The sequence below is a fragment of the Eschrichtius robustus genome, chromosome 1, assembly GCF_028021215.1.
Source record: "Eschrichtius robustus isolate mEscRob2 chromosome 1, mEscRob2.pri, whole genome shotgun sequence".
Lineage (NCBI taxonomy): Eukaryota > Metazoa > Chordata > Mammalia > Artiodactyla > Eschrichtiidae > Eschrichtius > Eschrichtius robustus.
This window is the reverse complement of record NC_090824.1, coordinates 78680959-78707204: the sequence shown is the minus strand read 5'-3', so window position 1 is coordinate 78707204 and position 26246 is coordinate 78680959.

Below are 26246 nucleotides of genomic sequence, written 5' to 3'. Positions count from 1 at the left end.
AAAACAACTAAATGAAGTGGAGATAGGCAACCTTCCAGAAAAAGAATTCAGAATAATGATAGTGAAGACGATCCAGGACCTCGGAATAAGAATGGAGGCAAAGATTGAGAAGATGCAAGAAATGGTTAACAAAGACCTAGAAGAATTAAAGAACAAACAAACAGAGATGACCAATACAATAACCGAAATGAAAACTACACTAGAAGGAATCAATAGCAGAATAACTGAGGCAGAAGAACGGATAAGTGACCTGGAAGACAGAAGGGTGGAATTCACTGCTGCGGAACAGACTAAAGAAAAAAGAATGAAACGAAATGAAGACAGCCTAAGAGACCTCTGGGACAACATTAAACGCAACAACATTCGCATTATAGGGGTCCCAGAAGGAGAAGAGAGAGAGAAAGGACCAGGGAAAATATTTGAAGAGATTATAGTCGAAAACTTCCCTAACATGGGAAAGGAAATAGCCACCCAAGTCCAGGAAGCGCAGAGAGTCCCATACAGAATAAACCCAAGGAGAAACACGCCGAGACACATAGTAATCAAAGTGGCAAAAATTAAAGACCAAGAAAAATTATTGAAAGCAGCAAGGGAAAAACGACAAATAACATACAAGGGAACTCCCATAAGGTTAACAGCTGATTTCTCAGCAGAAACTCTGCAAGCCAGAAGGGAGTGGCATGACATACTTAAAGTGATGAAAGGGAAGAACCTACCACCAAGATTACTCTACCCAGCAAGGATCTCATTTAGCTTTGATGGAGAAATCAAAAGCTTTACAGACAAGCAAAAGCTAAGAGAATTCAGCACCACCAAACCAGCTCTACAACAAATGCTAAAGGAACTTCTCTAAGTGGGAAACACAAGAGAAGAAAAGGACCTACAAAAACAAACCCAAAACAATTAAGAAAATGGTCATAGGAACATACATATCGATAATTACCTTAAACGTGAATGGATTAAATGCCCCAACCAAAAGACATAGACTGGCTGAATGGATACAAAAACAAGACCCATATATATGCTGTCTACAAGAGACCCACTTTAGACCTAGGGACACATACAGACTGAAAGTAAGGGGATGGAAAAAGATATTCCATGCAAATGGAAATCAAAAGAAAGCTGGAGTAGCTATACTCGTATCAGATAAAATAGACTTTAAAATAAAGAATGTTACAAGAGACAAGGAAGGACACTACATAATGATCCAGGGATCAATCCAAGAAGAAGATATAACAATTATAAATATATATGCACCCAACACAGGAGCACCTCAATACATAAGGCAACTGCTAACAGCTATAAAAGAGGAAATCGACAGTAACACAGTAATAGTGGGGGACTTTAACACCTCACTTCCACCAATGGACAGATCATCCAAAATGAAAATAAATAAGGAAACAGAAGCTTTAAATGACACAATAGACCAGATAGATTTAATTGATATATATAGGACATTCCACCCAAAAACAGCAGATTACACGTTCTTCTCAAGTGCGCACGGAACGTTCTCCAGGATAGATCACATCTTGGGTCACAAATCAAGCCTCAGTAAATTTAAGAAAATTGAAATCATATCAAGCATCTTTTCTGACCACAACGCTATGAGATTAGAAATGAATTACAGGGAAAAAAACGTAAAAAAGACAAACACATGGAGGCTAAACAATACGTTACTAAATAACCAAGAGATCACTGAAGAAATCAAAGAGGAAACAAAAAAATACCTAGAGACAAATGACAATGAAAACACGACGACCCAAAACCTATGGGATGCAGCAAAAGCAGTTCTAAGAGGGAAGTTTATAGCTATACAAGCCTACCTAAAGAAACAAGAAAAATCTCAAGTAAACAATCTAACCTTACACCTAAAGAAACTAGAGAAAGAAGAACAAACAAAACCCAAAGTTAGCAGAAGGAAAGAAATCTTAAAGATCAGAGCAGAAATAAACGAAATAGAAACAAAGACAACAATAGCAAAGATCAATAAAACTAAAAGTTGGTTCTTTGAGAAGATAAACAAAATGGATAAGCCATTAGCCAGACTCATCAAGAAAAAGAGGGAGAGGACTCAAATCAATAAAATCAGAAATGAAAAAGGAGAAGTTACAACAGACACCGCAGAAATACAAAGCATCCTAAGAGACTACTACAAGCAACTTTATGCCAATAAAATGGACAACCTGGAAGAAACGGACAAATTCTTAGAAAGGTATAACCTTCCAAGACTGAACCAGGAAGAAACAGAAAATAGGAACAGACCAATCACAAGTCATGAAATTGAAACTGTGATTAAAAATCTTCCAACAAACAAAAGTCCAGGACCAGATGGCTTCACAGGTGAATTCTATCAAACATTTAGAGAAGAGCTAACACCCATCCTTCTCAAACTCTTCCAAAAAATTGCAGAGGAAGGAACACTCCCAAACTCATTCTGTGAGGCCACCATCACCCTGATACCAAAACCAGACAAAGACATTACAAAAAAAGAAAATTACAGACCAATATCACTGATGAATATAGATGCAAAAATCCTCAACAAAATACTAGCAAACAGAATCCAACCACACATTAAAAGGATCATACACCACGATCAAGTGGGATTTATCCCAGGGATGCAAGGATTCTTCAACATACGCAAATCAATCAATGTGATACACCATATTACCAAATTGAAGAATAAAAACCATATGATCATCTCAATAGATGCAGAAAAAGCTTTTGACAAAATTCAACACCCATTTCTGATAAAAACTCTCCAGAAAGTGGGCATAGAGGGAACCTACCTCAACATAATAAAGGCCATATATGACAAACCCACAGCAAACATCATTCTCAAAGCTGAAAAACTGAAAGCATTTCCTCTAAGATCAGGAACGAGACAAGGATGTCCACTCTCACCACTATTATTCAACATAGTTCTGGAAGTCCTAGCCACGGCAATCAGAGAAGAAAAAGAAATACAAGGAATACAAATTGGAAAAGAAGAAGTAAAACTGTCACTGGTTGCGGATGACATGATACTATACATAGAGAATCCTAAAACTGCCACCAGAAAACTGCTAGAGCTAATCAATGAATATGGTAAAGTTGCAGGATACAAAATTAATGCACAGAAATCTCTTGCATTCCTATACACTAATGATGAAAAATCTGAAAGAGAAATTAAGGAAACACTCCCATTTACCATTGCAACAAAAAGAATAAAATACCTAGGAATAAACCGACCTAGGGAGACAAAAGACCTGTATGCAGAAAACTATAAGACACTGATGAAAGAAATTAAAGATGATACCAACAGATGGAGAGATATACCATGTTCTTGGATTGGAAGAATCAACATTGTGAAAATGAGTATACTACCCAAAGCAATCTACAGATTCAATGCAATCCCTATCAAATTACCAATGGCATTGTTTACGGAGCTAGGACAAATCCTCTTAAAATTTGTATGGAGACACAAAAGACCCCGAATAGCCAAAGCAGTCTTGAGGGAAAAACATGGAGCTGGAGGAATCAGACTCCCTGACTTCAGACTATACTACAAAGCTACAGTAATCAAGACAATATGGTACTGGCACAAAAACAGAAACACAGATCAATGGAACAAGATAGTAAGCCCAGAGATTAACCCACGCACCTATGGTCAACTAATCTACGACAAAGGAGGCAAAGATATACAATGGAGAAAAGACAGTCTCTTCAATAAGTGGTGCTGGGAAAACTGGACAGCTACATGTAAAAGAATGAAATTAGAATACTCCCTAACACCATACACAAAAATAAACTCAAAATGGATTAGAGACCTAAATATAAGAGTGGACACTATAAAACTCTTAGAGGAAAACATAGGAAGAACACTCTCTGACATAAATCACAGCAAGACCTTTTTTGATCCACCTCCTAGAGTAATGGAAATAAAAACAAAAATAAACAAGTGGGACCTAACGAAACTGCAAAGCTTTTGCACAGCAAAGGAAACCATAAACAAGACGAAAAGACAACCCTCAGAATGGGAGAAAATATTTGCAAATGAATCAACGGACAAAGGATTAATCTCCAAAATATATAAACAGCTCATTCAGCTCAATATTAAAGAAACAAACACCCCAATCCAAAAATGGGCAGAAGACCTAAACAGACATTTCTCCAAAGAAGACATACAGACGGCCACGAAGCACATGAAAAGATGCTCAACATCACTAATTATTAGAGAAATGCAAATCAAAACTACAAGGAGGTATCACCTCACTCCTGTTAGAATGGGCATCATCAGAAAATCTACAAACAACAAATGCTGGAGAGGGTGTGGAGAAAAGGGAACCCTCTTGCACTGTTGGTGGGAATGTAAATTGATACAGCTACTATGGAGAACAATATGGAGGTTCCTTAAAAAACTAAAAATAGAATTACCATATGACCCAGCAATCCCACTACTGGGCATATACCCAGAGAAAACCGTAATTCAAAAAGACACATGCACCCGAATGTTCATTGCAGCACTATTTACAATAGCCAGGTCATGGAAGCAACCTAAATGCCCATCGACAGACGAATGGATAAAGAAGTTGTGGTACATATATACAATGGAATATTACTCAGCCATAAAAAGGAACGAAATTGAGTCATTTGTTGAGACGTGGATGGATCTAGAGACTGTCATACAGAGTGAAGTAAGTCAGAAAGAGAAAAACAAATATCGTATATTAATGCATGTATGTGGAACCTAGAAAAATGGTACAGATGAGCCAGTTTGCAGGGCAGAAGTTGAGACACAGATGTAGAGAATGGACATATGGACACCAAGGGGGGAAAACTGCGGTGGGGTGGGGATGGTGGGGTGCTGAATTGGGCGATTGGGATTGACATGTATACACTGATGTGTATAAAATTGATGCCTAATAAGAACCTGCAGTATAAACAAACAAACAAAACAACTAATACTAAACTTTCATTGGGTTATTTGTATGGAAATATGTTAATATAAATGTTTCAGACATTACATGAAATTTCTAAAAATCTTATATTTGTATGTGTATGGAAATATGTATGGAAATATGTTAATAGAAATGTTTCAGACATTACATGAAATTGCTAAAAATCTTATATGTTCTGGTATAATGTTATATGTAATAATCCTAGTTATTACTTTAAAATGTATATCTCAGAAATAACTAATTTTCTTGTCAACTGCATTATTATGAACTTTCATCAAATCTTTAACCGTGGTCATTTTTAAGTCTTTTGTCATAAAGAAAAAAAAAATAAATAAATAAATAGTCAGTTAGTTAGTTAATTGTGCCGGGTCTTAGTTGCCACAGGCCAGCTCCTTAGTTGTGGTAATGAGATATTTTATATTCTTTTTTGTTCCTGAACAAAGGCCTCAGAATCCAGTATTTACTTGATAATGCTCGCAGCATAGCTCAGCACGGAATAGCCACATTGTTTTTCTTTGGCTGCTATGTACCAAACAGCCTTTTGTACTGTTTTACCAAATGCATGTATTTAACACCTGTTTTAAAAAACATAGTGAGATCTCAAAAACTTGAAATTGACTAAAGTAAGATTCTCTCTGTAGTACTACTTATTTGACCAACACCACCTGATAACACCGGTGTGGTGCACCGAGCCTTACTCTAGCATATCGGGATACACCCCGTTTCGACAAGTGTTCATCCTCCAAGTCCCCAAGGCCTCTCACACACTGCCAGTGAAACTGCTTCCTGCTTGGGAAAGAGTGCCCCAGTTCGTTTCTTTAGAAGCTTGAAGGCTATGTAAGCCCTCCAAAAGGTTAGAGGGCAAAGAACAACTCTAAAACTGGCACATTTGTTTAAAGAAAAAGACTTGTCAATATTACAAGAGCCAGCTTGCTTTCACTTGTGACACGTTTTCTTAGGAGGCAAGGGATGTGGCCATGTGACTTGGACAAGCTGTTTCCCTCTGTCTCAGTGTCCCACCTGTGAGTGGGTAGTCTGACGAAGCTTAATGACAGACATCTGAATAACGATCATGAACAGTGGCATCTAATTTCCAAAATAAAAACAGGAGAATGAGTATGTCTTTCACAACAGGACGTCCGTCAAGTCTACCTCAAAGATATTGGTAGCCTTGAGTCCACTGCTTCTCACTGAGTGCAACTGTGCCCCCCAGGGGACATCTGGAGAAGTCTGAAGGTGATTTTGGCTGTCACGACTGGGAGGAGAGAGAGGGAATGTTACGGGCACCTAGTGAGTAAGAGGTCGGGACCTTGCTAAACACTCTACGATGCACAGGACTCACACACCACAGCAAAGGTTTATCTGGCCCCAAAAGTCAATGCCTTGGTTGAGAAACCCTGCCTTAGAGCAAACCACGGATACTCATCTTTAGCAGGTAACAGGGCATTTACTACCCACCTGTAAACCTACAGACTTCCCGACTTACACAGCTAATCCTGTGGCAGGAATGAAATAGAGAGCGTGTGACCATCTGGTAGTACCTAGGTTTGCCCCTCAAGTCACATGAGACAGTGCTGGAGACTGACATTTTCTATATTGGAGGTCTCTGGCAAGCCACCAGTTTTCTAACCTAAAAAGTCTAAGCAGCATTGTTACAATACACATAATAACACGACAATTCTGCTTTTATAGAGAAATTCGATGTGGGAAAGGAGCTTATCTGACATCAGAAGCAAATGCTTTGAACACATCACATCTGCTGGTTCGACTGTCAAATCTTGACAGCTGGAGACGTAGGAAGGTAGACAGGAGAGAACAGACCAAAGTTACGGGCCTGCTGAGTCCTCGGGGCTAACCATAATACACTTCGTACTGCCCTGGGTCCAGGGGTGTGTTCTAACACCCTCTCAGTCACTTACGGTCCATAGACAGACCAAGTATAAATTCACAATTACCAGCAAGTGTACCAAAAAAAGGCAGAGTTAAGAAACTTAAATGCGAGCCCTACCTGGTCTTTTTCTTCTTCATCGACAGAATCATCCGATTTTGCTTTTTCAGGGTCTTCCTCAGGTTTCCGTTTGGCAGGCCTGTCACACACACACACACAGTAAAGCCAACTGTTAGCTCACCAGACCCTAGACCTCCAGTGGGCACGAAACAACTCATATTCCTCCCTACCAAGAGTACCCTCTCTTTGGAAAGATTCAGGGCATGGTCCCCTCTTCCCTCTGAGAAGCCCTTTTTGCCAGGACATTAAAAGAAGCTTCGAGCTTAATGTTTCTTTGGATGACAGGTTTAGAATACCACCATTTTGCAAACCTTAAGAAATAATGGATCTAGACTTTGATCAATGGCTGCTACAATCACCGAAGAGACATTACATGCCTCTGATGGACAGCCCCATGCTGTCAATGAAGTCTCACAAAATAAAGCTGGAATCTGATCAAGACTCTAGACCTAACTACCAGTTTACAGAAAACTGGAGGCAAGGGAACACATTAACCACCAAAACGATGCAGTCAGCCAGACCTAGAAGCTATTAGAAAAAAAGACCTATTTTCTTTAAATCAATGGCAAGAAGATAAGGAATCTATCACTCGAAAGGCTTAAGGAGCAAATCAACCAAACTCTGTTACACAAGGGGAAGAATGAACACTGCTATATATTTGTTAGTAAGGAACTGTTACACTTTATAAGGCCTGTTTTGTCTTCTTCAAAAGACTGTTTGCTAGATGTTAGCAATTATGGCAAAATATGAATAAAAAACTTGTCAGAGAAAGAGACCTTGTCATCTAGAAATACAGTATGTGTGGATAAGATGACATGTCCGATTTGTTTCAAAGTAATCCAACTGGGAAGAGATGGGTGGGTATGGAGCTGTAATCCATTTGGAACAATTTTCACTTGGAGCATGTGGGGGTATAGATGAAACAACAGCCAGGAGATGTTAACTGTTGACACTGGGTGATAGGTACACAGGGGTTCATTTTACTATCCTTGGTAATTCTGTGCATGTACATTTGAAGTTGCCTATGTGAAGAGTAAAAATGGATGAGATCTTCAGAAATGCTGTTCACGAATGTCTAATAACAGAATATCAAAAGGAAAACCGAAGCAATGTGGAAGTCAGAATTACTAAGTTACATCCTACTAATTTATATGTGTTTTACCAAAAACCGTTGGCCCCTAAAATGGGGGCTGTCCATTCATTATATACTGACCTCCTTGTGAAATGAGATGTGATGGTGGTCTGCCTGGCAGTTTGCCTTCTAATCCTGGGGCTAGATGAGACTTCAGCTGCTTAAAGAAAAAGAAACAAAAAAGCCACTATGAATAAAGAGTTCACAGCCAAGGTACAGTTCTTCAGCATTACCAAGCTGGTGCAGAGACCAGGTTCTGAGGATTAAGTAACCTTCTCTTCTTATTCTCAGCAACCACCATCTTGATAAACTCATCAAATTAGCACCTGCCAGTCTGCTGGGCCATTTCAACACAAGCTCTTGTATGAGGGGCCCAACCCTGAGACGCACAAGGAAACAGAGCCTCCGTTTATTTCGTCAAAAGATGAAGTGGCCAAGCACCTGACCTGAGCTCAAGTCCCATGCTCTTTTTTTAAAAATTCCAGAAGAGTTACTCTGACTACAAGTGGGGAAGGAGTCTAAGAATAAATGTTTAGCTTAAACAGGCATGTAACTTACAAGTCATAGATATCAGCAGCTCCTGTTATCTTATACCTCATAAATTCAACCGCATTTGGGGATCTAATGCTCTATAACTTGGCTGAAGACAAAAATTTAAAGTATATATCTAAGCTAGTTAGACGTATACACAAGAGGGAATTCCACGGCGGTCCAGTGGTTAAGACTCGGCACTCTCACTGCCAAGGGCCGGGGTTCGATCCCTGGTTGGAGAACTAAGATGGTACAAGCCGAGCAACACAGCCATCCCCCCACCAAAAAAAAGGATACACAAAAAACAAGTACTGCCGGTGGAGGGGTTGTGTGGGGGGGGAACAGACAGACCCTATGGCGCCAAGTCTGTCCTCCCCTTAGGTGGCACCAGATTCCAACGAGGTCAAACGAGTCAAGCGCTCTTACAGTTTGTTTCTCCATCGGACTTGCTTCTCCTGGGCATGCAAAGTTTGGAAACAGGTTTGGGGGACTTGTTTTTCTCTGCTATTTCCACTCTGCGCTCCTCACCACTTGTCTGGCTCCCGTTTTCTAGACAGCCGTTCACTTCCCAACTGAAAGCATGAGCTCTGTTCTCCAAGGACAAATCTTTATTTAAAAGGGATCTGCCTTGAGCCAGGTAGCCCTCCTACAGCAGGAAAGGATCATTTAAGTAGCAGTGACTGTAAACAAGGGGCCATGAGAGAATAAGGAAACACAGGCGCTTCCTTCATAACTATCAGGGAACAGGGAGAGGTGGGATTATTCTGCCTCCCTGGTCACAGACAAGTTACATGGGAGGAAACGTTTTCTAGCCGCCGGGATGCTGACGACTTACCTCTGATAATTCTTCTCTATGTAGTTTGGTTTTCAAGTCACACAACTGATTCTTTATTTCTGTCTGCAGAAATTCACGCAAGAGATTCCGTTTCTCCTTCATGCATTCCTAAGGGAAGGACAGAGGTTTACAAGTCTCCACATTCCCAAGGTAGGAACCAATGGACTAATACACAAATAGTTACACTGCCTGGTCACATAACAATGACTGAATGGCAGGCAATGCTGAGTCGGCCAAAAAGAAAACTAAATATTCACAAGACATGTTCCTGATGTTTCCGTTAAGATCATATCACACACCATCTCCAGAGTGGTGACAAATGGAAAGATTAGAGGTGAAACAGACACATAATAGAGTACTAGAACAAAACTGATTTGGAAAAACAGTGTGACCAGGACAAGTTATAATCCAGACTTGATGGTACGGAACCCAGACTGGGAAACTCGATGAGTTACCAAAAGCTAACCCATAATAGCCTATTAGTACAGCACATTAGACAGAAACATCCACGTCATCCTCAACTTTAGGGAAAAGAGAGCCAATTCCACTTAATTTTGTTTTTATGAACTACATAGTATCTGTCAAATGGTCACATTTGATCATATATTTTGTTAAGGTGGAGATTACCTTACCTTTTCTGTTAACTATCTCTTTCCAAATCTTTGAGCCTGGGGGAAGAAAAGGGAAGAAACAAACGCTTGTTCAGCAACATTGTCCACCTGTAAGAATGCCACACTTTAAAGAACTTTGGAAATAAGTTGAACATGAATGTTAGAAAAAAATACAATGGTTTTTCCCTCCCCCAGTGTCTAGAATGCCCTACTGTAATGCCTGCACGTTAAGAAGTTATTTTCAATATGAATGAGGTCCCCCTTTTGGGGGGTGGTTTTCTGATGGTGGTAAGAGATGATATAGGAGATTATCTTCCGATAATATAGGGAAATCTATCTAAAGTAATTATTCAGTACTTGCCTGATAAGTCAAATTTGAAATTCTTCCATTTCACTGAATTCTTTCCTTCTTTCAACTTTTAATTAATAGAGTAAATTACATGATCCCATCACTCTCTTCAAGACAGTCTATAAATAACCTTAAATGTCATAAGTCGGAATTCATTACAGAAATTCACCCGTCATTTTCCAGTAAAGGAAAGCAGCAATTCAAATACAAGCAGTAATACTGTAGTGTAGCAATTTGTTGCAGAGAAAAATGTTTATTTAAAAATTTCAAAATACTTTGTACACCAGCCCTCACTAAAAGTATTTTTTAACTGTACTGACATGGACCTGAACCCTTAAGAATTCATCTTTTTCCTCATTATATTTTGTAACCTGACATGCTTTGAAAATAGGCATATATTTTTTAAGTTACAAAACTATTTCAACTCAAAGAATTGTTTAACTTAGGCAAAAAGAAGAGATTAACAATATTATACTCAAACAATTTGCTTCCAATAGATAGAACTGAAGGGGGTATAAAATGACATTCCTCAAGTCTTCTGGATTTTATTTACTCATTGTAATGTACAAAGAGACCCAGGTCTCACCAGGTTAGGGACGTTGCTTCTATGATTTATCTTCTAAAGACAATGGATGAGCAAACCCACCTCCCCTTTAGCCCTGGTTAGCATCAGTCCCAGTGAACCTTCATTTCTCTTTCCTATCTAAATCAAGCTATTCCTCTATAATAACCCATTCTGAATAATGATTATTGAGATTTAAATAACAGCTTTCCAAAAACAACTCTATAGCAATTTATTCCAAATTAGCCCAATCTACAGTTTCTTCTTCATTTTAAGTGAAAAAGTAAAGAATAAAAACATTAGCTAATTTTTAACACATCATTTATCAATGATTCAAGTTGAAAACTGCTTCAACTTTAGCATCTCATGGGTACAAACGGATAAGGAATTTTATGCTAGAAGATTTGGTTGGATACCTGAAGATGTGGTTTATTTATGAGAGTTTTTGTGTTGTGTGTTGATAGATTTAACAACTAAAGAGATTTTGAACATCTTGGGGAGTACTCAATGACTGTCTAATTGTTTCTGTAACTTAGAATGTTTTTCAAGCGCACATGATATAAAAAGTATTATATTATAAAAGTAATATAATTTTGTCTTAATGGATTCTTTCCTAGAAATGGAGCAAATGTTTTGGCTACCAAATCCTTGCAATGATATTTAGTACTGTATTTTTAGCTTCTGCTCTTCTTAAATAACCCAAAAGCTGTACTTTTTATTTAAACCATGAGAACATAAAAGTAGGTGTATAGGTCAAGAGAAAGTACATCCATTTTGTGTCTTTGCCGACTCTTTTCAGATTGATATGTCATCTTTGTCTGAAATAGCAAGCCACATAATTTTGCATAGAAAATAAGAAACATACCTAGAAGTTATTTTTAAGTGTTAACATTTAAAGGGACCAGCACTACATAATATTTTTAATTCCATAAATATTTACTGATATCTGCATTATTATAACTCTCAAATTTTTCCTTAGAATTTTGAAAGAACTTCCTTCATTCCAGTATCATGGAAAAGTTTTTCAAGCTTAATTCAACAGGCTGTTTCAACTAGCCGGTATCTTTGATCTTTATTATGGTTAATTTTTCTTCATGAAGTGACCAAATTTGAATAAGGCTGATGGTCCATCATGGGGGAGATTCATCTCTCCGGCTTCTTCCTGCTGAGGGAGAATCATCTTTGGTTTGTGACATCACAGTCTGAGCTGGGCAAGTGGCTGTGATAGCAAACCGAGGATTATATCCCTTCAGTGTGAATGAGCTGCAAGAGATGTGGGTGCTATCATTTCAAGTCCTGTCACAGAGACACTACTGAGATGCATGACAGGAGTCAAGTGAGGGAAAGATGCTTGCATTGCAATTGTCACTTTTACAGCATCAGCCATTAAAGATAAAAGTACCATTTCACAGTTTCCTTCATTATTAATTTAAAAGAGGGAGTAAACGTCATGTTAATAAAACTCACAGATAATGATAAAATGGGAGGGAGGAAAGTAACCAGCGAGTAACCAGACAATAAAGGAAGAGGGACACGGAGAGTGAGGGATGGGTGCACAACTCAGCCGCGCCTCTGGCCACAGGAAGAGCAAAAAATAGAAGGCGCCAGCGCGCAGTGGCGGGCTGGAAACCCTCCGACCTCGGAGAACTGCGGAGAACCGGGGACCGGAGTCAACAACGGCTCCCAGGCGGTCCCAGCGTCCCGACCCGCACCCGGCCGCGACACAGTTTCCACAAACTGAGACACACGGAGCCCGCGCGAGGGGCGGCGGGTCGCGCGGGCTTCCCCGCCGGCTCCCCTGCAGGCCGGTCCCCCGCAAGCCGAGCGCACGAAAGGGCGCCCCAAAGGCGCCGGCCCAAGGCGCCCGCTGCGCTTTCCCTCCCGAAGGTGGGCTGCAGGGCCCAAGCGTAAACCCTGAGACAACAACACGCGCACCACGCCGCCACGGGGGACGAGAGGCCGGGCGCCCACCTGCCCGGACACCCTGCATTTCTGGAATCACCGGACGCCTGTGTAAATTTCCGTTCGGCGTGTCATTTGCCAAAGGCCACTCAAGATCAGGGGACAGGATGCCTCCTCTCCAAGGGTCCAGCCAGCCCACCCACTAAAATTACAGGACACAATGCCTCCGTTCCAAGGGCCCTGCCAGCCCACCCACTCAAATTAGGGGAGACAACGCCTCCTCTCCAAGGGTCCAGCCAGCCCACCCACTCAAGATCAGAGGGACAAAATGCCTAACTAAAACACCACAAAACAAAAACACAAAAAACTGGAGAGAGGAAGGAAAGGGTGTCCTCAAAAATAAAAAAGCTAAGCACGTTGACAGCGCTAAGAATAAACTACCAGGAAAAAGAAACCCTACATGTCAGATCATAAAGTACGGAAGGGCAAGCCCGCCGGCAGTCCAGGCCCGGGGGGACCGGGGTCCCCAGCCCTACAGAGCCAACGGCAGCCCGCCTCGGGCGCCCCTCGGAAGCGCGGGGTCCCCGCGGCCGAGTCTGCGCCCCCGGCCGGCCCCGGCTCCCCTCTGCCCACCCTGCGCGCGGGGGCTGGACACGGCCGCGGAGAACCACGGCGGGGCGGGAAGGGGGGCTCCAAAGAGGGTCTGGCGACTCGAGTCGCTCCGTTTCTCGGTGGGCTCAGCGCGCGCCGTGGGGGAAGAGGGGCGGGGGTCCGGGAAGAGGGGACGGGTGGCACTCACGTAGACCGGCAGCGGCCACGGGTAGACGGCGGGCTCGGCCCCCACGGACGACTCCAGCCTGGGCTCCAACTTCTCCCCCATGTCTTCGCGCGCGGCCCCCGCACCAGGCTAGTCTGGCGGTTGGGGGGAGGGGCGGGACGCCCGCCGGCGGGGGCGGGCGGGCGGGAGGCTGAGGGGAGGGGGCCTGGCCTGGACCTCAGCCACCGCCGCCGCCGCCGCCGCCGCCGCCGCCGCGCTCCCGTCTGGCCCCCGGCTCCCTCTTTGTGGTCACAGGCCCGGGACCTCCAGCGCTGCCGCCAACTCGGGCCGGCGTGAGGCGAGCACAATGAGCCGGGGCCGGGCTGAACCACTCACTCGCGGCGCGCGCGCGCCGCCCACCCCGTGGACTCGCCCGCTCCACCTACGCACGCACGCACGCACGCACGCACGTCTTCGGCTGCCCCCGGCCACCCGCACCGGCCCGAAGTCGGGACCCGGGGAGACCCCCTCGGGGCTTGGGGTGGCGGGTTCGACTCCCGCCCTTGACGTACCGTGACACACACACACACACACACACACACCCCCAATAATAAGACTATAATTCCTCATTAAATATGACAGCCGGAATCCCGGCTTCTGTTCACAAAAATGCCCTGTATTTAGCCTATGCTAGGCACCAGACCCTGGACGCTCAGTACTGGCAAAAAAGGAAATGCCCTGCCCTCATGGCGCTGCCATTTTAATTGGAATAGTAGTGACAATGGTCAAGGGAGAAAATAAAGTGTCATCATCGCCACGGGGATGGTTAATCTCATGTGCGCACTGCGTGGGGCCCCGGCAACCACAAACATTATTCCAGATGTGGCCAGGAAGGTATTTTTCAGAAGAGATGAACACTGAAATTGGTCCACCTTGGGTAAAGGAGATTGTCAATGCCGTGGCGTGGGTGGGCCTGGTCCATCAGCTGAAGGACTGGAGAGAAAAATGAGGTTCCGAAGAAAGAGGGAACTGTTCCTCCAATGGCCTTGGGACATCAGCTCTTCCCTGTGTCTCCAGCCCAGAGTCCTGCCCTGACTTGCCTGCCTCACGGTCACATGAGTCAACTCCTTAAAACAAAACTATATATGTAAAAATACTGAATATATACAAGCCTATTAATTTCTATATGTGTGCATACATATTATATATATGTATACACGTATGTTTATATGTGCGTGCGTTTGTAGTATATGTGTAAGTACTATATACAGTATACATACAAGCCTATATATTTGTGTGTATATATTGTATACATGTATGTATGTGCATATATATAGTATACATTTTATAAATGTGAACATGCTGTGTATATACACACACCCATATATTGATATATGGGTGTGTGTAGATATACAGTTTATGTACACTGTATGTATGTATACAGTGTGTATTTATATATAGGTGTGTATATATGTTGTATACCTGTATGTGTATATGTTTCTAGGTGTTACATGTATATATGTATATACTGTTATATACACACTTGCGTATGTATTTATATGTGTATGTACATGCGCATATTTACATATAGGTGTGTATGTGTGTGTATACATTGTATATATGTATATATCTGATATATATGATATATGTACGTGTACATACGATGAATTTATATATACAGTACATATATATTTTTATGCTATATGCTTTTATATGTAGGTGTATATGTGTGTCTATATGTATGTACGTGTACGTATTGCATGTATTATATGTGTATGTATGTATACTGTCTATATACACACCTAAATATCTTTGTATGTGTGTCTATATGTATGACATATATGTACCTAGGTGTGTATATTGCATATGTTATACGTATGTGTGCATACTGTATACATACAAACGATGCATTTTATATGTGTGTATGTATAGTGTCTATGTATGTGGGTATTGTATATGTTATGTGCATATGTGTGTATACATACTGTAGATATACAAACTATGCCTTTTATATGTGTGTATACAGGTAGGTGTGTATTGTATATACTATATGTGTATATGTGTGTATGCATACTGCATAGATACACTGCTGTATATTTTTGTACGCGTGTACATATGTACGTGTGTGTGTATATACACACACACACCCTATGGCTTCTGTTTGTCTGGAGAACCCTCACTGATACGGACACTTATGACAATTGAGCACCTGCTCTTTGCCAGCCAGGGAGCCAAAGGCTTGTCCTTGCGGTGTCTCCCTTAAGTGTCACAAGTCCCAGGAGGGAAGGTGATGCGGCTGCTACCAGTTGAGGTGCCTCAGGGTCAGAGAGGTGCACAGGGTGGGGGGCTGGAGCCTGGTGGAGCCCAGGTGGAGTTCTAGCAGCAGTACAGCCTAGCAGTCCCACTTCCCCGGGTGCTTCTCACAAAGACGCCAAGGGAGAGACGGGATCTGAAGGAGGGGATGAGGAAGCTTCCGTGGGTCCGCAAGCCCAGACCAAGGCTGACTCGTCAAGGGTGTTAGAGGTCAGGACTGTGGTTACCCTGGGGGTGGGCTTACACAGAGCCATTCACATTCTGAAAAAGTATCCATTCTGCTCTTGTTTGTATGTTTACCCCCCTCCCCCAAATCTTTTAAAAACAGATTCTCTTGGTTGCTGGGAACACACACGGGGAAGTTGTGTGTGAGGGGGTGTGATCCAGGGGACAGGGAGGATAAGCCCCCCCACTCGTAGGGCCAGGAGTGGCTCAGCTTTGTGAGCTGAGGATGGCCCACGAGGTCCCAGAGAGAAGGGTCCCTGCTCCGTCCCTGCTCTGTGCACCCCAATCCCAGCCTGAGAAGCCCAGAGCCACCCCCCGCAACACACACACACACACACCAGGGAGGAGAGCCAGTCACCCTGGCTCCCAGGCTCTGGCTCCAAGGCTCCCGGCACTAGGAGCTCTTTTCAGCTTTCATGCTCTGTCTGTCTCTCGCCCGCCCTCCCTCCCTCCTCCGCTTCTTCCCCTCCCGCTCCATCTGTCCTCCCCTCCAGCCTGCATTTCTACACAGGATGGCTCACAGACAGCTGCTCCCCGTGCCCACCTGCCACCATTCGATGGATGTCAAAGCAAACCCTGGGGACTTCCCTGGAGGTCCAGTGATTAAGACTCCGAGCTTCCACTGGCAGGGGGCGTGGGTTCGATCCCTGGTCAGGGAAATAAGATCCCACATGCCGCACGGCATGGCCAAGAAAAATAAATGAATAAAAAATAAAGTTATAGTGATGAAACAGCCCTAGTCGTGCAAGGATGGGACGTATAGCTCTATGGTATAGAATAAAGGTCCAGAAACAGATCTATGAGAACTTGATATGACAGAAAGTGGGGAAATTAAGGAGTTTTCAATAAATGGCATTAGGACAATTGCATATCCATGTGGGAAAAAGTAAATTAGAAAAAAAAAAAAAAAAGGCAAGCCCTGGTCAGGTGTGACCTTGGGCCCAGGGCCATTGGCACACGTTGTCATGTGGGATGTTCTTCCTTAGACTCCTCCCTCCCCCCTGTGTCACTGTCACTTCCTCCAGAACCTTCCTGGACTCCCCTACACAAGCCCGGGGTGTGCCCTCACCCGCCCTGGATCACCAGAATTCCCATCCCGGCCCACCCTTCCCTGCCAGGTAAAGAACTGTGCATGGTCAATAAGACCATAGAGGTCATTGGCCATTGCTATTGCAGCTGGAATTGTTACTGTGTTTAGATAGGGTGACCAACACCCGCCCCCAGTTTGCCCAGGACCGCTCAGGTTTGAGCGCTGGAACTCTGGGGAAACCCTCAGTCCCGGGGAACCCCAGAAGGCTGATCAGCCTATTTAGGACGGATCTTTCACTTGATCTCCCAACCCCCGAGAGCCAGAAAGGGAATCTCCCCCCTCCTTCCATTGTAACCTTCATTCATCCATCCACTCATCCCTTTATTCAACTCCTTTATTCAGCAAGTATTTATGAAGCATCTACTACACAGCAGACACTCTTCTAGGTGCTGGGGACATAACAGCATCCCTGTCCTCAAAGAGCTCACGTTCTAGCGAGGGCAGCAAACAGTCGACTGAGAAGGTGTGATTTATCACATGGCGATGATGTCTCGGAGACCACTGCAGGGCAGAGGAGGTGGGAGAGGAAAGGGGCAGGTCTAAATGCAGGCGCTGACGGGATTGGGGCAGACCTTGCCCTGGGCCAGGCTGGTTGCTTCAACACAGCTGTCCTCGCCCAGGGCCATCCTGCCCCCGCCTCACCCAGTTCTTCCGTGATGTGTGGGGAAAATCTGTGGTTGTCACAACTGGGGGGGAGGGGCCCCTGGAATCAAAGGGGTGTGGCCAGGGCTGCTGCTAAACCCCACACAGTGCCCAGGAGGGGCCCTCAGCAGAGGATGACCCGCCCCGAATAACCCCAGTGCCGCAGGGGAGACCCTGCACTAATATTATTCAGACCCGCTGGTGCCCCCAGATTCCTGCACAGGCAGGGACTCTAACCGGGTCACCTCTGTATCCCGAGGTGACCTAGAGTGGGGCAGCCAGGAGGGCTGAGATGGGCATCGGGGGTGAAATGACAAATCTCTGTGCCCACTCTCCGCGCCGCACCCCAGGGGCGATGGCCTCTATCTCCTCCCTGTGCAGGTAGCTTTTCCCTGAGCCATTTCTTCTTGTCAAGGTCCCTGTCGCAGGTTGGGTTCCCCAAAGATGACGTTGAGAGCAAGGATTGGAGTGCAGGTGGTTGATGTGAGACGTGCAGCAACAGATACAGCTGCCATAGGGTCCCACAATTCCACTCCTGGGCATAGATCTGGAGAAAACTCTAATTCAAAACTATACACACACCCCTGGGATCTCCTTGGTGCTCCAGTGGTTAAGACTCCGTGCTTCCAGTGCGGGGGGCATGGGTTCCATCTCTGGTCAGGGAACTAAGATCTCACATGCTGTGTGACAAAAAAAAAAAAGAAAGAAAGAAAGAAAAAGAAAGAAAGAGAGAAAGAAAGAGAGAGAGGGAGAGAGAGAAAGAAAGAAAGAAGGGAAGGAAGCAAGGAAGAAAGAAAGGAAGAAAGAAATAAAGGAAGAAAGGAAGAAAGAAAGAAAGGAGGAAAGAAAGGGAGGAAGAAAGGAAGAAAGAAAAAAAAAAGAAAGACAAGATACATGCACCCCAATGTTCATTGCAGCACTATTTACAATAGCCAAGACATGGAAGCTACCTAAATGTCCACTGATGGATGAATGGATAAAGAAGATGTGGTACATATATACAATGGGATATTATCCAGCCATAAAAAGAATGAAATAATGCTATTTGCAGCAATGTGGATGGACCTAGAGATTACCATACTAAGTGAAGTAAGTCAGAAGAGAAAGACACATATCATATGATCTCACTTATATGTGAAATCTAAAATACGACACAAATGAACTCGTCTACGAAACAAAAACAGACTCACAGACAGAGAGAACAGACTTGTGGTTGCCAAGGGGGAGAAAGAGTGAGGGAGGGTTGGATTGGGAGTTTGGGGTTAGCAGATGCAAACTATTAAATATAGGATGGATAAACTACAACATCCTACTGTCTAGCACAGGGAACTATATTCAACATCCTGTGATAAGCCATAATGGAAAAGAAAAAAGTTTTACTTATAGGTTCCATCCCTAACTGAGCTGGCCCATCCCCTCCCATGGTTCTAAGTGCAGCCCGAGGCTGCAGACTTCCCACCGTGGTCTTCAGCTCCAGAGCAAGCCACCTGCAAACCACCCACATCTTTCCAGGGGCTGGCAACTCTCCTTTGCTACTGATTCCAAGACACATCCAGATAGCAAAAATGTGACCATGAAAAGAAACTCAGGCATGTTCAAATCAGGGAAATAACATTCTTATCTCTGTTCAGTACTCGCTTAATTTTAGAATAGCTTAGAGTTACAAAAAAGTGGCAAAGATCTGTACAGAGTGTAGAGTGCCGTGGACCCTGACCCAGTAACCCGATCTCCAACACGTTAGTACGTTAGTATGACATGTTTATCCAACTAAGGAACCAAGATGGATACATTGTTATTAACTAAAGTCCACACTTCATTAGCATTTCCCTAGTTTTCCCCTAACATCCTTTTTCTGTCCCAGTCTCCTCTGGGCTGTGACATTTCTCAGATGTCCCTGGGTTTTGATACCTTGAAAGTTTTGAGGAGGACTGGTCAGGTATTTTGTCCCTCAATTTGTTTGTCTGTTTGTTTTCTGATGTTTTCTTATGGTTGGTCTGGAGTTATGGGGTTTGGGGCGGAAGATCCAGACAGAGATAAAAATGCCATTCTCCTCAGGTCACATCAAGGATACACACCATCAACGGGACTTATGACAAATGATTTTACCCTTGATCACCTGGCCAGTAGCGTCTTTTTTTTTTTTTTTTTGCTGCGTTGGGTCTTCGTTGCGTGCGGGCTTCTGTAGTTGTGCGTGGGGGCTCAGTAGTTCTGGCTCCCAGGATCTAGAGCGCAGGCTCAGTAGTTGTGGCCCACGGGCTTAGTTGATCTGCGGCACCTGGGATCTTCCCGGACCAGGGCTTGAACCTGTGTCCCCTGCACTGGCAGGCGGATTCTTTTCTTTTCTTCTTTTCTTTTGCAACCAAAACTTTAATCCCAAGGATTCTCACAAAACATATTACAAATGACAGCATGAAAAAAAAAATTGCACAGTAACTCAAAGTTCAGCTCTACAATACTCTTAATCCGGCAGGACATTGGTATCTTGATCATCTCAGATTTCCAAAAAATATTACAAAGAGCTATGTATTCATGTACAGCAATCACAGAGGGGACTTATGACCTAACTCAAAGGTAAACTAACTTCCTTGAAACTTCTTAGATTCTCAACTCCCTGGACAACCTCTTGTCCCGTGTGAAGACTAGTGGAATTTTTAAACCTCTAATCTAGGGTAAGGGTGCGGCTTTCATTTTTACCTGCTGGCTTGTGTTCACAGCACCTTTTAAAGACTGCTTGCTTAACTACAGCTGCATACCATATCCCAGCTACAGAAAGTCTTTTACACGTTTGCCAGTGTTGTTTCCATAATAGTAAACATCACACTTTAGGTGGGCAGGAGTTAAAGTTTTATTATCAGTCTAGGCAAGACCAAAAATTCAAAGCAAATTCAATTTTGCTTAAGGGAACATTGGAAGGTAACAATTCTTCATATCACATGCCTCATGTGACCCATTTCAAACCATAGAGAATGACACCTTTATGGGTCACTGTCCCAAGAGACAAACAAATGTGAACAACTAAAACATTTAAAAAGTGCACCAAGCTTCAGAAGTCTCAAACCAAACTTGAATTTTCTGTACATACTCCTGTCAAATGAAGTTATTGCCTGTACACCACTCCTCTTGCAAAGTGGTCTTCTATTTCCTTTCATTTGACCTAGATCGGCTAGGAGACCTAGAGAAAGATCGGGACGGCTTGTGATTTCTCTCCTGGGACAGTCATCTCTCTCTTCTCCTATATCTAGAAAGGGACCTGCTCTGGCTGACGGAGAAGGCTCTCCATCTTGGAGATGTGTGGGAGGTGGAGGACTCCTCCTCCGATAATCATCTCGAGGGCGACGACCCCAAGAAGGAGGCGGTCACGATTTCGACTTCTCTTTTCCCCATTCGACAGGTCCACTCTTACTCGGCAGCCACATAGTGTTCTCCCATCTAGTTCTCGGACAGCATCGGCTGCATCTCGGGGATCTTCACATTCAACAAGAGCGAAGCCGGGAGGGCTTTTAGCAACCCACACACTTCAGAGTGGTCCGTAATAGCCTAAATCTCGTTCCAATTCAGCCTTGTTACCACTGTTTGCAAGATTCCCTACATAAACTTTACAGTCCAACGGACAGGAATCACGATGCAAGACCCTCGTGGCCTCCTGTTTTTCACGGGCCACAGGGTGGTCCCGGGCCTCTAGAATCTGGCAGCTGAATCTGCTCGCACAAGCTGTCCTGTGGGGATGCTTTTCCCCCTATGTGTCCAGCCCGGGGCCCCGCGGTCTTGGCCCGGCCTCCCCGGTGAGAGGGTGAACCCCAGCTCCCTGGAGCAGACACTCAGAGCCCTGGTGACCGGACTCACGGCTGACGGGGCTGGAGCGGCGGCTGGACATGTGTGGCCAGCCTGGTGGTGTTTGGCCCCCTCTGCAGTGCCAGTTCCAGCTGAGAAAGAGCCTCCCTGTGTTATTTTCTCCTGGTTGTGTAAGGATCCCCGGTGTCATCTGACAGAAATGTAGATGGTGTGTTCTTTCTCTCTTTTCTCCCTGCTTCCTCTCCTCCCTCTCTCCCTCCCTGTCCCTCTTTCCCTGTTCTGCTCTCCCTCTACCTCTTTCCCTCTCCCTCTCTCTCTCTCCATCCCTCTCTCTCCATCTGTCTCTCCCTCTCTCCCTCCCTCTCTCTCTTTCCTCTCCCTCTTTCCTCTCCCTCTTCCCTCTCCTCTCCCTCTGTCCCTGCCTCTCTCCCTGTGCCTGTTTCCCTGTCCTTGTTTCCGTGTTCCGCTCTGCCTCTACCTCTGTCTCTCCCTCTCTGGGAGGGAGTGAGGGAGATGGAGAGACGGAGGGAGAGGGAGAGTTGGAGAGAGAGGGAGAAGAGGGAGGAGAAGGAGGGAGGCAGAGGGAGGGAGGGAGAGGTCTCTTCCTCCCTCCCTCTGCCTCTCTCCTCCTCCTCTCCTTCTCTCCCTCACCCTCTCTCCCTCTCCATCCCTCCATCATTTTCCCTCCTGCTCCCTCTCCCTCTCTCCCTCCCAGAGAGGGAGAGACAGAGGGAGAGGGAGAGGGGGGAGAGAGGGACACGGAGAGGGAGGGAGGGAGACAGAGAGGGAAGCAGGCACCCTCTCTCCTTCTCCCTCTCCCTACCTCCTTCTCCGACTCCCCCTCTCCTTCGCTCCCTCCCTCTCCTCTCCCTCTGTCTCTCCCTCTCCCTCCCTCCCTCTAGGAGAGGGAGAGGAAGGGAGGGAGAGGGAGAGGGAGAGGGAGAGATGTCTCGCCCTCCCTCCCTCTCCCTCGCCCTTTCCCTTCCTCTCTCCCTCTCCCTCCCTCCTTCTCCCTCTCCCTCCCTCTGTCTCTCCCGCTCCCTCCGTCTCTCCCTGTCCCTCCGTCTCTCCCGCTCCCTCATTCCCTCTCAGACAGGGAGAGATGGAGGGAGAGGCAGAGATGAGGGAGAGGAGCAGAGGGAGGGGGGAGAGAGGGAGAGGGAGAGGGAGAGAGGGAGAGAAGAAGGAGAGAGGGAAAGGGAGGAAGGAAGAGACCTCTCTCTCTCTCCCTCTCTCCCCCCTCTCTCTCCTTCTCCCTCTCCCTCTCCCTTGTCTCTGCCTCTTCCTCTGTCTCTGGGAGGGAGTGAGGGAGATGGAGAGACGGAGGGAGAGGGAGAGGGAGGAGAGGGAGCGAGGGAGTGGGAGAGAGGGAGCGAGAGAGGGATAAAGGGAGGGAGAGAGGGATAGAGGGAGGGAGGGAGAGACGTCTTTGTCTTTCCTTCCCTCCCTCTCTCCCTCTCTCTCCCTCTCCCCCCTCCCTCTCCTGCTCTCTCTCCCTCCACCTCCTTCCCTCTCCAGAGAGGGAGAGGGAGCAGGAGAGGGAGAGAGGGAGGGAGAGAGGGAAAGGGAGAGAGGAAGACACCTCTCTCTCCCTCCCTCCCTCCCCCCTCTCTCTCCCTCTCCCTCTCCCTTGTCTCTGCCTCTTCCTCCGTCTCTGGGAGGGAGTGAGGGAGATGGAGAGACGGAGGGAGAGGGAGAGGGAGGAGAGGGAGCGAGGGAGTGGGAGAGAGGGAGCGAGAGAGGGATAAAGGGAGGGAGAGAGGGATAGAGGGAGGGAGGGAGAGACGACTTTGTCTTTCCTTCCCTCCCTCTATCCCTCTCTCCCTCTCCCCCCTCCCTCTCCTGCTCTCTCTCCCTCCACCTCCTTCCCTCTCCAGAGAGGGAGAGGGAGCAGGAGAGGGAGAGAGGGAGGGAGAGAGGGAAAGGGAGGGAGGAAGACACCTCTCTCTCTCTCCCTCCCTCCCCCCTCTCTCTCCCTCTCCCTCTCCCTTGTCTCTGCCTCTTCCTCTGTCTCTCCATCTCTGGGAGGGAGTGAGGGAGATGGAGAGAGGGAGGGAGAGAGGGAGGGAGGGAGGGAGGGAGGGAGAGACGCCTTTGTCTTTCCCTCCCTCCCTCTATCCCTCTCCCTCCACCTCCTTCCCTCTCCAGAGAGGGAGACAGAGAAGGAAGCAGGCACCCTCTCCGGAGAGGGAAGGAGGTGGAGGGAGAGGGAGAGGGAGCACGAGAGGGAGAGAGGGAGAGAGGGAGAGAGGGAGAGGGAATGAGGTATCGGAAGAGCGGAACAGGGAAACAGGGACAGGGAAAGGGGGACAGGGAGAGAGGGAGAGGGAAAGAGGGAGAGGGAGAGAGGCAGAGGGAGAGATGGAGGGAGAGTGAGAGTGAGAAGCAGGGAGGTAGAGGGAGGGAGGGAAGGAGGGAGAGAGGGAGACAGAGAGGGAGAGAGGGAGAAGGGCTGATGGGGGCTCCCTCCCCCTCCCCTCCTCTCCCCACTGCTTTCTCTTTCTTCTGCTTCAACAAACACCAGGCGCCTTTTAGATCAGCCCTGAAGTCAACGTTGATGCTTGGACGGCTTGACCTCCCCGCTGCCTTCCAGCCCGGGACCACAGCTGGGAGATGAAGTCTGCGGGGTCCTGGGCAGCGGCGGCGGGCTGCACAGGCACCTCCTCTGACGCCCAATCTCTCCTCCTTTACGAGGCAGCCGCCAGCTCCCCTCCCTGACTCCCCAAGATTTGGGGCCTTTTTAATATGTGTCGATAATGCCATGAGCTACTATTTAACTTTTCCACGAGGACCCATCTCCCGAAATGCAGTGCTTTTCAGCCTTGGCTGCACTAGAGAACCCCCAGGGAAGGGAGAGACGTCTGTACCTCCCTCCCTCTCCCTCTCCCTCTCCCTCATCCTCTCCCTCTCCTTCTGGGGTGATGCCCGATGAGCTCAGATTCGCAGATGTTCCCCCCATCTCCTCTCTGTGCCTTGCGTGGGGTCTGGGCCTTCTCACTGTGGCCCGGGTACGGCCTTGACATTCAGACATCGGTTCCTGCAAGGACACTTGCGTTTGGTCCATACCGCGTGTGGCTGCAGTCTGTGCTTCTCCTGTTCAGCATCTTCAGTAGATGGGGGCTGTGCGTGAGCCCTTCATCTTCCCCGCAGACACCACTGGTGCTTGCTCGGCCTCGTGGGTGATGTGGGGGGCATGGGGGACAGTCCTGTGTCCCCACCTTCTTGGGCTGCAGACAGGCCACGTTGGTCCTGTGGTGACTGGGGGCTCCCAGGAGAACCCCACCGCAGAGCCGGAGAGGTGGCCCCAGAGAAGGTGGCGTACGCCTGGGGCCGGGCCTCACCAGCCAGCCCCGGGCCACCTGCAGCAACAGGCGTCTCGCCGTCCAGGGGGCTGGGTGTTCGGGCGCCGTGGGGATGACCTGCTGTCTGCACGGCAGCCGAGTCTGTATTGTTGAGCCCGGGGAGGCCCCTGGGTGGCTCCTGGAGAGCCTGGTCACATTTCTTCCTGCCCTTGGCCTTAGAGCTCATCACGGTTCACGCCGTTTCTGGTTCCAAAAGGACCTGTGTTCATAAAGACCACGTGTTAGGACAGCACCAAAGTGTCTAGAAATCCGGGCCAGGAGGAGGAGGGAGGGGGATTGGCTGTGCCCGCCAGTGGCCTGAGAGCCCTGCCCGCCCTCAGAGACCTGGCCCGGGGCCCGTGGGGAGGGCGTGGCCCACGGTCCCCAGCGCTGGCCGTCTCTGGGTTCCAGGAGAACTGCGCGATCCTCGGGGAGCTGGTAAGGCTGCAGGCTCAGAAGTCCCGCCTGCTGGGGTTCAGCACGCGTGCCGACTCCGTGCTGGAGATGAACATGGCCAAGACCAGCCAGGTGGTGGCCACTTTCCTAGGTAACCCCGCCTCCCCGAGGGTCAGGCGGACCTTGACTGGACGTGGTGCTGCCTGAGACCCGACTGTGTCAGCCCTTGGGGGTCGCCTTCCCCAACCCTTCATTCTGCCTCGAGGGGCGTGGGGTGGGTGGCGGCTGGGAGGCTGCCACAGGGACATAGCCGAACCTCTCCCCTCCGCCCGCAGATGAGCTGGCCCAGAAGCTGAAGCCCCTCGGGGAGCAGGAGCGGCCGTGATCCTGGACCTAAAGAAGGCCAAGTGCCAGAGGCGGGGCCTGCACTTTGACGGGCCCATCAACGTCTAGGACCTGTGCTGCTACATGAACCAGGGGGAGGAGACGCGCTACCACGTGGACCAGTACCTGCTCGATGAGTCCTTCCCCATGCAGGTGGTCACGCGCGGGTAGCTGGGCATCTCCCAGGAGCTGCTGGGGCTGACCTTCGACCTGGAGGAGGGTGCCAACGTGTGTCACGGAGATGTGAGGCTCTACACGGTCCGGGACGCGGCCGCGGACAAGGTCATCCATCGGCAAGTTCTACCTGGACCTCTACCCTCGGTGCATGCGTGGGGGAACCTGTCGGCCGTGGGCCAGGGCTCCTCTGTGGAAGCGGGGCCTCACCCGCGTCCCTCCCCAGGGAAGGGAAGTCTGGGCACATGGCCTGCTTTGGCCTGCA